The sequence below is a fragment of the Lagenorhynchus albirostris genome, chromosome 16 (genome assembly GCF_949774975.1).
Source record: "Lagenorhynchus albirostris chromosome 16, mLagAlb1.1, whole genome shotgun sequence".
In the NCBI taxonomy this organism is placed as follows: Eukaryota; Metazoa; Chordata; class Mammalia; order Artiodactyla; family Delphinidae; genus Lagenorhynchus; species Lagenorhynchus albirostris.
In genome coordinates, this window is record NC_083110.1 from 56406947 (window position 1) to 56421713 (window position 14767).

General features: G+C 47.2%; 1 long non-coding RNA gene across 1 annotated transcript in view; it reads right to left on the bottom strand.

Annotated features, from left to right (window-relative positions):
* LOC132506765 (uncharacterized) overlaps window positions 1-14767 on the bottom strand; it is a 20390-nt gene continuing 5623 nt past the window's right edge. Inside the window, exon 3 of the long non-coding RNA XR_009535954.1 lies at window positions 1-225. This is a non-coding gene — a long non-coding RNA (uncharacterized LOC132506765). The remainder of the gene's footprint in view (window positions 226-14767) is intronic.

Here is a 14767-nt window from a genome sequence, read left to right on the forward strand (position 1 = left end):
TTGAAAAGGACAGCTTTATTGCTTTGCCAGGCAAAGGGGGACACAGTGTGCTCCTGCCCTTGAAAACTATGTGTCCCTCTTGGAGAGGATAGTGAGAAGTTTTACAGTAATGGTTCAAAGAGGCCGTGATCAGCTTGTGGACATTCTCCTGATGGGTTGGTGGTGAGGTAAGTAGGAGTCAGCATCATCAACCTTCAGGTTCCAACTGGTCTGAGGTCTACCTGCCTGTGGGCAGCATACCATCATTAATCATTAATTTCTCCCACCTGGAGGGGGTTTCAGTATCTGCAAAACAGCTCAAAGATATTGTTGTGTGTATCCTTGATGGGGAACCAGGACCTTGCCCCAAGGCTGCACTACTGTTTCTCTTGACAGTTTGTTTCTCCCTGGTCTCTCACCCCCTCCCTTCCCTAATTAGTAACTGCTTGAATCTGCCCATTGGAACTCGGGGAAGGTCAAGGAGGCTGAACGAAGACTATATCCTATAATCAAAGAAATGGGGGACACAGAAAGGCTTTGTACCCAGGAGCCCCACAGGGCACTGCTCGGTATCACTGGGAGCTTAAGGCCAGCAGTGTGTGACCTGTCACGATCACCTACCTGGCCAACATTGCTCTTCCCTGCTCCGTCTTGAGCACTCGCCAAGTAAGGATCAACCTATAATGCCCCCATGGGGCACAGGTTATGCAACAGAGCTTGAGAAATATTCTCAAAAGATGTTCTGTGTTCCTAAGAGGTTTAGTCTTACTCAAGAAGTTGTAAATGTGGTAATAAAGTGGGATCTCCTAATGATTTAATGGCCAGCAGTTCTCCATGCCCTCCAGCTTCTATTGGCACTTGACTTCACTCTGTTAAAAAGGGCAGCTCATTTCAGGGGAGTCCTGTAGCAAAACCCAAGATGCTTGAACTTGAAACCAGAACTCCTGGGTTTAACTCTTTGTTCAGCAACACACTGACCAGATGGTTCTGGACAAGTCCCTTTTGAGACTTTCTTTACCTATCTGCAAATTGTTGATAATAAGGCCAGCCCTGTTGACCTTAAGGACTATTTTAAAACTAAAATAGAATATAGAAGTCTTTATAAACTCTGTACACTATAAAGCACACAACAAATTTAATGATCATACCATTGCATCCATCCTGGTGCATTCCACTCACACACAGCAGTTCATGGTTAAGGTAGACACCTTCAGCCAGGACTCTGTTGTCATTGCCCCTGAAGGACAAGGGTCCCAGAACTCTCTGTGCCTACACCCATTTCATTTCAGATGACATCAACAGAATAGAATGGTAGCATTTCAGGTGGAGGGTATTATACAAGTAGCCTTTGAATGAAAGCACCTCTTAGAAGAGTTTTATAACCACATGACAAGCCTTGTGAGTCATCTAAACCAAAAGTACCTCTTCGTTATGAAGGCTCTTAACCACTTGGTGAATTGGTCCCATTGCTTCAGTGGGATAAATTTTTTGGTCACATGCTCTCCTCATGCAGACATCAGGAAGAGAGTTATCCTCTTCCCACCACCAGTGTACTCCCTTTTCACAACATCCCCATCCCAGCCAGCTTCTCCAGTGCTACCTGGATCTGCTAGGCCTTGACAAAGAGTCTGGAGACATCAAAGTCTATAAGATGGAAACTTGTGGTCCATCTCCTTATAAGTTTTCCATAGAACTTCCTCTGGGATAGGACACTTTCCATACTTTAGAGAAAGGAACTCTGGGGAGATTGACAGTCCAGGTTCTACAGGGAGAAGCAAGCTGCAAACCACCTTCTGTATTTTACATAGTGACTCAACCTTTTTCACCCCAATAGACATAAACAGTAGGAAACACTTTATAAGTTACAATGGCTCACTATGGCAATGATTCTCAGTGGAAGACACTAGAAATCACTTATCTATAAGAAAGAACCCTGGGTATAAGAGCTTAACCTTCACCACCAGAGTCATCTGCATAGTAAAAATACCAAAATTCGGGCCTTCCCTGGTGGCGCAGTGGTTAAGAATCCACCTGCCAATGCAGGAGACATGGGTTTGAGCCCTGGCCCTGGAAGATCCCACATGCCGCGGAGCAACTAAGCCCCTGTGCCACAACTACTGAGCCTGCGCTCGAGAGCCCACGAGCCACAGCTACTGAAGCCCGCGTGCCTAGAGCCCATGATCCGCAACAAGAGAAGCCACCGCAATGAGAAACCCACGCACCACAACAGAGTAGCCCCCGCTCGCCGCAACTAGAGAAAGCTCGTAAGCAGCAACAAAGACCCAACACAGCCAAAAACAAACAAATAAATAAATAAATTTATTTAAAAAAATACTGAAATTTGAGTAGCACAAGACTTCAACAACAAACATCGTGGACCAAGCAAACAACCTGAGTAGGCTAAGCAGAAGGGACTCCTCCCCTGCCTGTTTTCATGTAACAGACACCACAGCACTGCACCAGGGGCCACCACAAGTCCCAGCTTCTCCATACACCACAATGAGCAAGCCAGATCTGTTGGAAGGTCCAGGTATATGAAGTCCTGTTGCAGCTGTCCCAGTCCAGGACAGCAAGAAAAGAGCCTTTGTTCTATTTCACCAGGGACCTCACAGAGAGGCTGGAGGTGACCCATCTCCTCATCAAAAGGACCCACTTCAACCTTTTTCTCCCTTCCTTCCACCTCCCTGATTTCAAAGTCCTTCTGGAATACACTTTGTATCTTCCATCTCTCCAAAAAGAACCCTTTGAATGAGACCCTCAGCTTTCCTCCCATTTCTAGAGGACCCTCCTGGACATCAATGTCCATCTGTCCATACCTTCTACAGAAGATTGGACAGATGGAGGGAGGCAATCAAACCCAGGTGGTAGGAGACAGATGATATCACCAACAAAAATAGGAAAGTTAGTTGTCAGTTGACTAAGCCCTGGGAAATGGGTCTGAGGCCATGATTATGTCCTCTTGCTGAGTGTAGTCCCGTCATCCGGAGAGCTCACGTGTCCTGACATAATCCATCAGCATTATCCCTTCTAGGCAGAGCTCCCCCTGTGGCAGGCAGTGTTCTGTAGCTGGTGTGAAGTGTTAGGCCACCTGCTGGAGTGGGTGGAGTGGGGAAGGAAAGAGCTCCATGTGAGCTGGAGATACCAGCCTAGAAAGAAAGGCGAGGAGATACACCAGGAGAAAGAAAGGCATGAGAGGGAAAAGGGATGGAGGATAGAGAGGCTCAGGGAAGAGGACATGAGAGAACGCAATTCTTCTTCCCCTCGGAGCCACTCACCAAATTTCACAATGAGGCACTGTTGACTGAAAGTCCCAAGCCTGTGAGGAGGGGAGACTGGAGCACCAGGGCAGATTCCCCAGGGCTCGCTCTTCCAGCATCACCTCAGGGTTTCAGGGCAAGCACCCAAGACACCTCCTTGTCCCCGCCTCTGAGAGCCCCATTACGGAAGACACATATTCTTCCATCCTGAGTCCTCATTCCAATGGTAATTCATTCTGTAGATGTTTACTGAGTGCCGAATATAGGTAGGGATTATGCTACACTTTGGGGATGAAGCAGTAAATGAGACCATCAGGGCCCCTGTCTCATGAAACTTACATTCTGGTGAAGAAGATAAACATTAAACAAATACACAAATAATTGATGATTTATAATCATAAAAAGTGCTGCAAGGGAGAAGCAAAAGTGCTGTGTGGCTATACGGCAGGAGACCTAACTTTCTGAGGCCAGTGAGGAATAGAATGATGATTTCTATCTCTCTTCCCCCATCTTGTCCCTGCAGCAAAGTATGCACAAGGAAACAGACTGAGTTAAAAGACCAAACAAGGAGAAAGTTACAACACTGCAAGAAATGTTAAAACGTACAGTGATCTTTATCCCTGCATGGTCACTGGAATGTGAGTTGAGCTAAGCTTGAATTACACAAGCCTCAGGGGTCTTTCCAAAGACACAGATCCAACCAGTTTTTCACTCCTGAAATTGGTTATCTCTTCAAACTCTGAAAAACAGACAAATGAATAAAAGAGCTAGAGTAGCTGGTGAAACTACAAATTGATTAAAATTTCCTGAGGTGATGGTTTTAAAGGTGTATACTTATCGCCAAACTCACCAAGTTGTACACATTAAATAAGTACAGCTTTTTGTATGGCAATCATAACTCAATAAAGGTCAATTGTATTTCAAAATTTAAAAAAAAATTCCTGAACAGGAATTCAGAACCAAGAGCTTTCTTTTCTTTTATTCCACTGGCCCTGTAATCCCAAATCTAGAACTCTGTCTTGGTATTTCTATCAGCATGATTGATAACAGTTTAAAAAAAAAAGAAAAAGCTAAAAAAGAGGAAGCCCAAATATCCAACAATAGAAAAAAAGAAAAGATTAAATAAATTAAGACACATTCACATAATGGATTTTTGTGCAGAAATTAACGACATTTTTGAATAATAGTTAATGTCATAGAAAATGCTCAATATATGTTATATGAAAATTCTGGCCTATACATCTACAGAATCCAAATTTCCTGTGTATATACTTAGAGAGATGCATCAGAAAAAAAGGAGTAATATTGAAGAATAAAAAATTTAGTAGCAGTAGCTCTGGATGGTGAGATTATAGATGCTTTTTATTTTGCTGATTTTTTTCTACAATGATTATGAGTACTTTCATATTTGGAAAAAATAATAATTTTTTAAAAGCCAGTAGTTATGTTCATAGAGACCTGAGGTTGTCAGTAGTTATGTTCATAGACACCTGAGGTTGTCAGTAGTTATGTTCATAGAGACCTGAGGTTCATTTTCATTTGAGACTCAGAGAACCTCTTGGCTGGTTGCCCTCACCACACTAGCTCTCCCCGTCAGCGAAATATCAGTACAGTTCATTTCTTGACATGGGAGTCATCATGCAATAGATTTGCTTATCACCGGCTTGCTCTAAGCCTAATTGCTACTTCCTTGGAGATTACAGTTGGGGAAGAATATGAGCGAAATGTGTGACAGGTATGAAAATAGCTACAATGATAAGTAATGTAATGAGAAGTCCAGCATCTAACAGAGGAAGGGAGGAGATTGGGTTTGGAAGCGGGAAGGTCAAGAAAGGAATTTTGAACGAAATGGCATTGAGATGGAATGTGAAGGATGGATAATATTTTAAGAGACAGTAATAAAGTATAGTTACTATTTATTAACCACCCACATGCCAGACACTTTACTGTGTATTATCTCAGTTAATTCTCACACAATCTTATGGGATAGCTTTTCATTATCTCCATTTTATGGGTGGAAGAAATTGAGGATCAGAGAGAGAACTTACGGTGGCATTAGGCTTCCGAATTGGGTCTGACTACAGTGATAATGACTTCCTGTGTGTCATCATGCAGGGGCAGCAGAGTGTACAAAGGGAGGCAGGTGGGAACTTGGAAGTAAGCCTCTTTTGGAAGAACAATCCCACATTGGGTGGAGAATAGGAAGCCTGGAAAGAGAGTTGGGAGAAAATATGGAAGGCCTCAGATACCAGACATTTAATTCATTAGGCAACAGAAAGACAAAGGAAGCATCTGAACAGAGTAATGAAATTAAAGCTATATTTTATGAAAAATAGTGTGACAACAGGATGGGTTGGTTTGGGGAGAAATTGGAAGCAAGAAAATCAGTTGGAAGGTTGCTGTGCTAGTTCAGGGACAGATAATGAAAGCCTGAATTTCCTTCGGTGAAATAAGAATAGAAAGGAACGGCAAGATATATGAGAAATCTCATAGGCAGAACCTGTTGGGATTATAACGCACCTGGTTGGATGTGGGGTGCAAGGGAGAGAAATCAAAAGTACCTCTAAGGTCTCAAACCTGGACAACTGGAAGGGTGGTGATGCTATTAAAAGGGGGCTGAGGAGAAGGATCAAAAGGAGCGGGTTTCAGTAGGAAGGTGAGGAATTCAGCTTTAGGTATATTTGACTCTGAAGTGTTAAGATGATGAAAATCTGAGAGGCCATTGAACAATTTGGGTTAGAGTTCGAGAGGGTAATAAAGACTGGGGAGAGCGATGTGGGAATCTTGTGGCTCAAAGTGTTTATTGGACCCACAGGAACAGTCAAGATTGCCAAAGGATTGGATTGAACAAAGAGAGAAAAGGGCTTAAGGAGCTGGAGGAAGAGGGGCCAAAAGGGAGAGAGAGTCATTAGAGACAGGAGGAGGGACAGGGATTTTGAGGACACAAAAGCCAGAGGAGGAGTGTTTTAAGAAGAGGGTGCTGATGGACAGTATCAAATGGTGCTAAAAGGTCATGGGTTCCGATAAAAGCTTTTGGATGTTTAGACTAGAATCTCTCAGGAGACCTTGAAAAGTGAGGAGGCTGGAGATGCCTGATTTGGAGGAGTCGGGGTGTAGAGGTTAAGGTGTGGGTGGTGAGGCAATGAAAGAAGCGGCTCCATTTAACCGCACACGTAATTTACTAAGTATTTACTGAGTACCTGCTGTGTGACCTTCTTGCATATCTGTTTGGGGATGTCCCAAGAAACCGAAACCCACCATCCTCATCTTCATGTTCGAAAAGCTTCAGTTCATACACCTGAACTAATACAACATTGTAGATCAACTATACTCCAATACAAAATAAAATAAAAAAAAATAAAAGTTTCAGTTCATTCCAACTCCTTTTATGGTGCTGAATTTTAAAAACAGCTTTATTGAGATATAATTCACAGACCATACAGTTCACCCATTTGAAGTGTACAGCCAATGATTTTTAGCATCTACACAGACATGTACAACTATGGTGATGATTTTAAAGGATAAACGTTTGAGTGCAAAGTTTGGAATTCAGTTCCTCTGATTTATGCTGTTAATGAGGGAGAGAGGACCCCAAACCCCAGAATAAATTCTCCACTCCCACCCTCTTGAGCAGAATCACAGAAGAGTGGAAAGGTGCAATGGTGCTTTGCCTAAAATTTCCACCAGGTGGCAGCAGGACCCTCACCCTGTCTCCTGTTAGTTTAAGTGCAGACAAAACCAGTTTGGAAGCCTATGCGCTCAGAGGGTCTCCAACCTAGGGACTGTTTCTCTCCCCTGCTCCTTCCTGTTACTTATTCTTCTCTTCTGGGTAATTCTAAAGGTTCTGGCCCTGCTAACCGGTCCTAACCCACAGGGATTTATCATTCTGGAGACACAGTAGCTTTCTGAGTTAACCTGGGTCTTTTGAGAAGCAGTAGCCATGACTGGATAAAGGTGCAAAGGTTTTTAGTGGGGGAAACGCCTGTGAGTGAAGACAGGGAGTGAGCCTAGGAAGGCTGGGAGAGTTGTCAGACCAGACTGTAAGTCTGACCCCGAATGAAGGAGAGAGGGTAGGAAAGTTGGGTGGATTCCTGTAGTATAGTTAGTCTAAGAAAGGTTTGCCAGGACCTTCAAGGAGCCAAAATAAACCACCAGGAGAATTCTGTGTCTCCCAGGAAAGGGGCTGCCTTAATATCCCTTCTGAGCTCAATTATTGGCTGGGCTGCTCCTAGGAATTGGAGGTTCCCAGGCTGCACACCTAGAAGTGGCCCAGGTGGAGGCTCTTGGTCAACTACTCCACCAGCAGTGGAGGTCCGTAAGGCCTGTTCTCATGGCCTCCACACCTTCCTTTGGAGAAGGAGTAACCTCAGCCCTCAGGAGTCTCCACCAAGGGCCACCTGTGTTCCCCACCTCTCAGGGAGGCAATTCAATCCCCACCTCACACCTCTGTGCTGACTTTACTCCCCACCTTCCAACCCCACCCCCCAGAGACCCGAGAACAGACTCCTCCCATTCACTGCATCTGACTCTCTGCTCTCCTGGATGGATCCAGGCACCTGCACCCTCCCAAGAAAGCCCGACTTTTTCCAAGCCCTGCCTTTGCCGCCCTCTTGCTTATAAGCCCTGAAAAGTGAAGGAGGTAATGGGATTAGCTGGGTGTTGGCCTCAGCCCTGACTCACAGGCCCAGGTGCCAGCCTGCCCTGGCAGGAAGCGTTTGGCCAGCACCAGGCCCCATCCCTTTCCTGGGGTCCTGCTGTCTTGGGTGACCCTCCTCTGGCCCCAGAGTTGGCAGTATGGTTCTGGCCTTAGCCAAGGCCAAGTATATAACAGGGCAGCCATAGCTTTTTCACGTGGTCAAGAGGCCCAGGTAGCTCTTGGGGGTCAGGAAGAAGAAGTTGGCATTTGCCCATGGAAAGCACAAGTTTGGTAAGAAGGGTGTTAGGAAAGAAGACTGCTGGGTGCTTGGCACGACAGGGACTGACTGAGTCAATAGCCACTGAGGGCGCCCTGAGTGCTCTTTGGGCCAAGGGGACCGCTGTGTGCGGAACTCTGTCTGGGTTTGGCGCCTCCATCCCCCTGGCTGGTCCTCAGCTGAAAGACAGGCCTGGCAGGGATGGGATGAATACAGCTGGCTCTCTGGGCTGCTGCCTGAAAGGAGCACATGGGGAAACCAAGGATTCTGCAAGAGCATGTCTGGGCCAGATGACATTGCAAACCCAGAGTCCCTTAGGGAAATAGAAGGAAATAACTCTGGGCTTTAAAAGGGCATCCAGCCAACCCCTGGCCTGGGAGCAGCAGAGAACTAGCCTGGAAATCCACCCTGATTACATTATTTACACCTAGACGTCAAAGGCAAAGCTGGGGGCAAGTGTAGGATTTTCCCTTTTCAGGTAGGGGTTGGGAAAAGCAGGACCAGCACAACTCATTCCCACTCTCTGCTTAGCACGATTGTTCTGTGCTTGGCAAAGCACTTCTTACTAGACAAATCTATGAAGTATCTACCACACACCCAGCAGAGGTAGGTGATACATTCCCACCACATCATCCTCCACCCCGACAGCCCCAGACGGGCACAGCTTTTCTGAGCCTTGAAAAAGAAGGTTAAATATGGCAATAAATATTAGTAGTTTGTCAGAGCACCTAGCCCAGTGCACAGCAGTAGACACTTAAAAAAAATGCTAAATGTGTTTGTCTCAGGCCCATCCTCTTCTTCTAATCAATGCTAGGGGCACTTCGGTTAGGAAGGGCCCCTCTCCCTTTCCTGAACCCATACCCCACTTAATATGTATGGTATGTTTATATTCTGCCGTCGACAGATATGATCCCGCCTGGTTAGCTCTTGTGCTTTGTCCTGTTTCTCTTGGAAAGCTGTGAGCTCCCCAGGGGCAGGACCAGAACTCTGGCTCCATTCTCCACCCCTGTCCCCTTCAGAACAGAGAATTGGCCTTCCACTGGGCACTGTGAAGCCTCCGTCAACACTCAATCCCCAGGTGGATACACTGGCTCCGAGGATGGAACTGGCCCAGAGGGAGAGCAGCAGACTCTTGGCTGGGAAAGGCTGGGGGTAGGGGGCACGGAGGGAATCTTGGCTCTGCATACAGCCAGCTGCCCTCTGGACCTTGCAGCCCTGCTGTGCCCAGCTCAGCTGCTGTGTCAGTGCAAAGCAGGGTGACATCAGCTGTGGAAGAGGTTACTGTCAGGCAAAGGGAAGGGCAGGGGAGAGAAGGCTGTCTGTGCTGCCTGGGTGCATGAGGCTACAGGCTGCATCAGCTGGGGAAAGGGTGCCTTGTTGGGGGTGAGTACGGACAGGGACCTGCAGGGAGCAGCAAGGAGGGAGGGAGAGGGAGGAGAGAAGCCAAAGAGGGGGCGAAGGGCATGGAATGGCTAAGGCCCCAAACCTTCCACCTGTAGGAGAGAGGGCACACTGGTTCGGAATTCTGGAAGACAGTGAGACTCCTTTCGGGCACTTAGCCACTGTACGAAGCAAATGGGGGTACACTTCTCTCTGACCACAAAAGCAAGGCTGGGGCAAACCCCTCTCCTCCCCATTCAGCTCAGAACAGAGTCAGGGCAAGAAAGACTTTCCTTTCAGCTCACGTATTTGTTATTGGAGGCCCTGGGCCTGTATGTGCCCGTCCTCTCTGCTGCCCACCATAGATGAAATGCTTAGGTGTGGGATGCCTTCCCGGGCTTGGGGAAGATCCCCTGCAGAAGGTCAGGTCACCACAGAAATCGCCAGGCCTGGCTCTGGTCCCGTGATCTCTGTCCCCAGACCTCACCTACCCGGGTTGTCAGTGACCCTGGTCCTAAGACCTTGGTCCCCAGGTCTCGCCTGCCCAGATTGTCAGTCCCTAGGTCACACTCTGACCAGAGACATGAACTGTTCCCAGTAGCACTCACGCTGATCTGCAGACATAGCCCCAGTTTCCAGAGACAGGTAGTAATTACTTGGTAGAGGCCCCTCCTCCGGTACTCACAGCTGCACATGCAACTATGTGCGTACACGCACGCACGAGCGTCCACGCACACACACACACGCACGCACGCACGCACACACACACACACGCACACACACACACACACACACACACACACACACACACACACACACACACACACACACTGCTGTTCTGTGCCTGACGGGCAGAATCTGGGGGAGAAGGGCTGCAGAGAGGTAGCTCAGAGCTCCAGGGATGGTATAGATACACAGACGTGTGGTTATACAGGGAGTTGGCTGGACAAGTGCACCAGCCTTTCCTCAACCAGGGTCACACAGCACAAGACCTCGCACCATCTCTCTGGCCTGGGGCCCTGGAGGAGCATGTTCCAGGTCCTAGTTAGCAGAGTGTCAGTTTTGAGTCTCTCTCCCTCTTCTGAGCCTCTAAACTTGTCCTAGAACTGCCCTTCTCCACATCATCCATCCCAGTGGCCCCTTGAAGCTTAGCACTGCCATCTCCTCTAGGAAGTCTTCCCTGATTCTCCCATGCTGGTCTGGCGTGTGCCTCTCCTCTGGAGTCCATAGCACCCTGTGCTAAACTCCATCAGCCAGTTACAAGGATCTCCTCCACTATGGTGAACCGCCCCAGGGCAGGACCTCCTTATGACCTCAGCACTTACCACTGTGCCTGGGACCACGTGGTTTGGCGCTCCACATTCACTTAATGAGGGAACCAATATATTTATGGGGGTGTGGGGGCCCCATCCCTTGTTTCACTTGATCTCCCCCAGAAGCCAGTGGGTACCCAGAAGGCAGAGCAGCATGGTCCCCACTCCTCCAGGCAGGAGGAAGGGAGTCCACTGATTGCTAGCTCTCCTGGCTGTCTGCTGCCTGTGACTCAGCTTGGACCATGAGACAGGGAAGAGCCCACAGCCCAGGAGGCTCCTGCCCCTTCTCTCTGCACAGAGGACAGGTTGGGGCAAATCCCAGGCCACATGTGGGCATTGGCTTCCATCCCTCCTCCACATTGCCAGATCCCATGGGAAAGCCTGAGGTCACGGTTGTGAGGACAGTTTATACAGCTCTGGCCTCTTGCCCTGATGTCACAATGCCATGGGAAATGTGGATGGCATTGTGGGGCTAGTTGGGTCATACCTTGTCTCAGTGTGCTTGTTTGTCCTGAGGTCCCCTCAGGATCTGAGGGGCTGAAGCAACAGTGGCTGGGAGAAAGCTTGGGTATTCGTTAGTCATGGGGGAAGAGATGGGCCAAGTTTCTGGCATCACTGAGTAGGACCTTAGGTGAAGGGAATGTATTATCTTTACTTACGTACATCCAAGGTTTGGCTTAGATCTACATAAAAGAACAAGGAAGGAGGAAGTAAGGAGGGACAGACCAGGGGGGAGTTGGGGCAGGAGACAGGCCTGATGTCCCTGAGCACCTATGAGGCTCACAGCTGGTCCTTCTATAAGCCTGACCTCCCCAGGCTCAGACCTTACAGATGTTGCTGGCCTCTCCTTACAGGGACCCCAGAGGGCAAAAGGAAGGGACTGTCAAGTGGGCTGTCCAGGTTGCATGAAGATCTGTGAACATACTCCTCCTCCAGCCCCGTCTGACATCTGACTCGGGACAGTCACAGATCCTCAAGGGAGGTGTTACCCAAGCACGAGTCCCCACCACTAAGCTGCAACTCCATCTTCCTCTTTCCTTCTGCAGTCTAATGTGCCATGATCCCACGCATGTGTCCCCAAGCTCCCTCTCCCTAAACAAGGAAAGGGAAAAGGGAGGCCCAAACTGTGTCCAGTGCTGGGGCCTATCCATGTCATAAGCAGGTATTCATGAGCATCACGAGATTTCTTGGGACAAAGGTCACACATATGCAGAAAGCCTATCACAGGGGCCCTCATCCTTTCCCCAAACCCCTGGGAGACCACAGCTAGATACTTATTGACCTCCCACCTACGAGGGAAGTATATGATAATTTAAGTCTGCTTGTTCCCATTTCACAGACAAGAAACTGAGGGACAGCATTAAAAGAGCAAGTCAGAGATGAAGCTGGGACTAGAGTTGGAAGAGAAAGGAACAGGCTCTGGAATCTTGCTATTTTCCATACTTCTAAGTGTCAGCTTATTTGCCCAGCAGAGTCATCTACTGTGTCACCCCCCTGCCTACTGCCCACAGGGAAAGAAACTGAAACCTACAAGGGTATGATGTGGTTGGCCTCAAAGCAATGCAGTATCATAATGCCTGGGCTGCCAGGGTCTTCAGAACATGGACTCTGGAGGCTTCAGCCTGAGTCCAGGAAGCAGACAGACACTAGTAAACTGTCAGAATGACCAGCATGCAGAGTGTGCCCCTACATTTCTAAACCCTTGCCCTGGCCATGTCAGAGTCAACAGAGGGACTGTCCTGACAGACATGGCAGCTGACGTTGTAGCCAACAACCACGTGAGGTGAAAAAGGGAGAAGTAACCTTGCCTCACAAGTCTGCTTCTTCCTGAAAGCCCGGGAAAGCTCCAGGAGTGGGCCACCCTCCCTACCCACACACCTGGAGGACTCCTCTTCCAGGCAGATCATGGCTTCCCAGGGAAGCCTACCGCACCTTCGCTGGGCTGCTTAGAGTGGGACACCCAAAGCCATGCTTGGAGCGGCAAGGTCACACAACCTCCCCATTGCCCCCTCCAAGCCTTAGGCAACCACTAACCTACTTCCTGTTTCTATAGATTTTGCTATTCTGGACAGTTAATGTAAGTGGGGTCATACATATATGGTTCTTTGTTGAGTGGTTTCTTTCACTTAGCATGATATTGTCAAGGTTCATCCATGTCGTGGTACGTGCCAGTACTGCATTCTTTTCTACTGCTGTAAAGACGTTCTACATCTAATTTATCCATTAGTCAGTTCATGGACATTTTAGGTTGCTTCCACTGTGGGGCTGTTATGAATAAAGCTGCTATGAATATTTGTGTACCAGTTTTTGTGCGGACATATGTTTTCATTTCTCTTGGGGATAGACCTGGATGTGAAATTGCTGGATCAGATGGCAGCTCCATGTTTAACTTTCTGAGGAGCTGCCAAACTGTTTTCAAAAGAGGCTGCACCATTTTCCATTCCCAGCAGCAGGATTTCAATTTCTCCAAATCCACACCAATACTTTTTATTTGTCGTATTGAATATAGCCATCCTAATGGGTATGAAGTATCTCATTTTGGTTTTGACTTGCATTTCCCTGATGGCTAACAATGTTGAGCATATTTTCATGTGCTTATAGGTCATTTGTGAATCTTCTTTGAAGAAATATCTATTCAATTTTTTTTTTTTTTTTTTTTTAATTGCGGTACGCGGGCCTCTCACTGTTGTGGCCTCTCCCATTGCGGAGCACAGGCTCTGGACGCGCAGGCTCAGCGGCCATGGCTCACGGGCCCAGCCGCTCTGCAGCATGTGGGATCTTCCCGGACCGGGGCACGAACCCGCATCCCCTGCGTCGGCAGGCAGACTCTCAACCACTGCGCCACCAGGGAAGCCCTCTATTCAATTTTTAATGGGGTTAGTTGTCTTTTTATCATCGAGTTGTAAGAGTTATTTGTATGTTCTAGATATGAGTTCCTTATCCAATATATGATATGCAAACATTTTCTCCCATTCTGTGAGTTGTCTTTTCACTTTCTTGATAATATCCTCTGAAGCACAAAAGGTTTAATTTTGATGAAGTCCCACTTATCTATTTTTTCCTTGGTTGCCTATGCTTTGGGTGTCATATCTAAGACTAGTGCTGTTCAGTAATTTTTCATGTGCTTATTGGCCATTTTTATGCCTTCTTTTGTGAAGCGTTATGCTTAAATCTTTTGCCATTTTTGAGTTGTTTATCTTTTTATGTACTGTAGTATATGTTCCCATTCCCTGCCTATTTGTTTTCTTTCTTTTTTTTTAAAATAAATTTATTTTATTTATTTATTTTTGGCTGCGTTGGGTCTTCGTTGCGGTGCGGGGGCTTCTCATTGCGGTGGCTTCTCTTGTTGTGGAGCACGGGCTCTAGGCGTGCGGGCTTCAGTAGTTGTGGCGCACGGGCTTAGTTGCTCCGCGGCATGTGGGATCTTCCCAGACCAGGGCTCGAACCCGTGTCCCCTGCATTGGCACGCGGATTGTTAACCATTGCGCCACCAGGGGAGCCCGGGGAGCCCTCTATTTGTTTTCTTAATAGTTCCTTTTGGTATCAGAAAATGTTAACTTTCCTTTTTAAAATTTATTTATTTATTTATTTATTTTGGCTGTGCCGGGTCTTAGTTGCGGCATGCGAACTCTTAGTTGCATGAAAATGTTAAATTTCATGAGTCTAATTTATACATATTCCCCTCTATGGTTACTGCTTTTTGTGTCCTGTCCAAACAACCTCTGCCTACCTCAAGGTCACAAAGATATTTTCCTCTGTCTTATATATTGGGTTGGCCAAAGAGTTTGTTTGTTTTTTTCTGTAAGATGGCTCTAGTAGCACTTAGTTGCCTTTAACATCATTTGAAACAATTTTGTTAGATTGTATTGTGAGAGCTGTCATATCAGCGTGCATTTAAAAAAAACTTATCAAAATTGGTGAATTT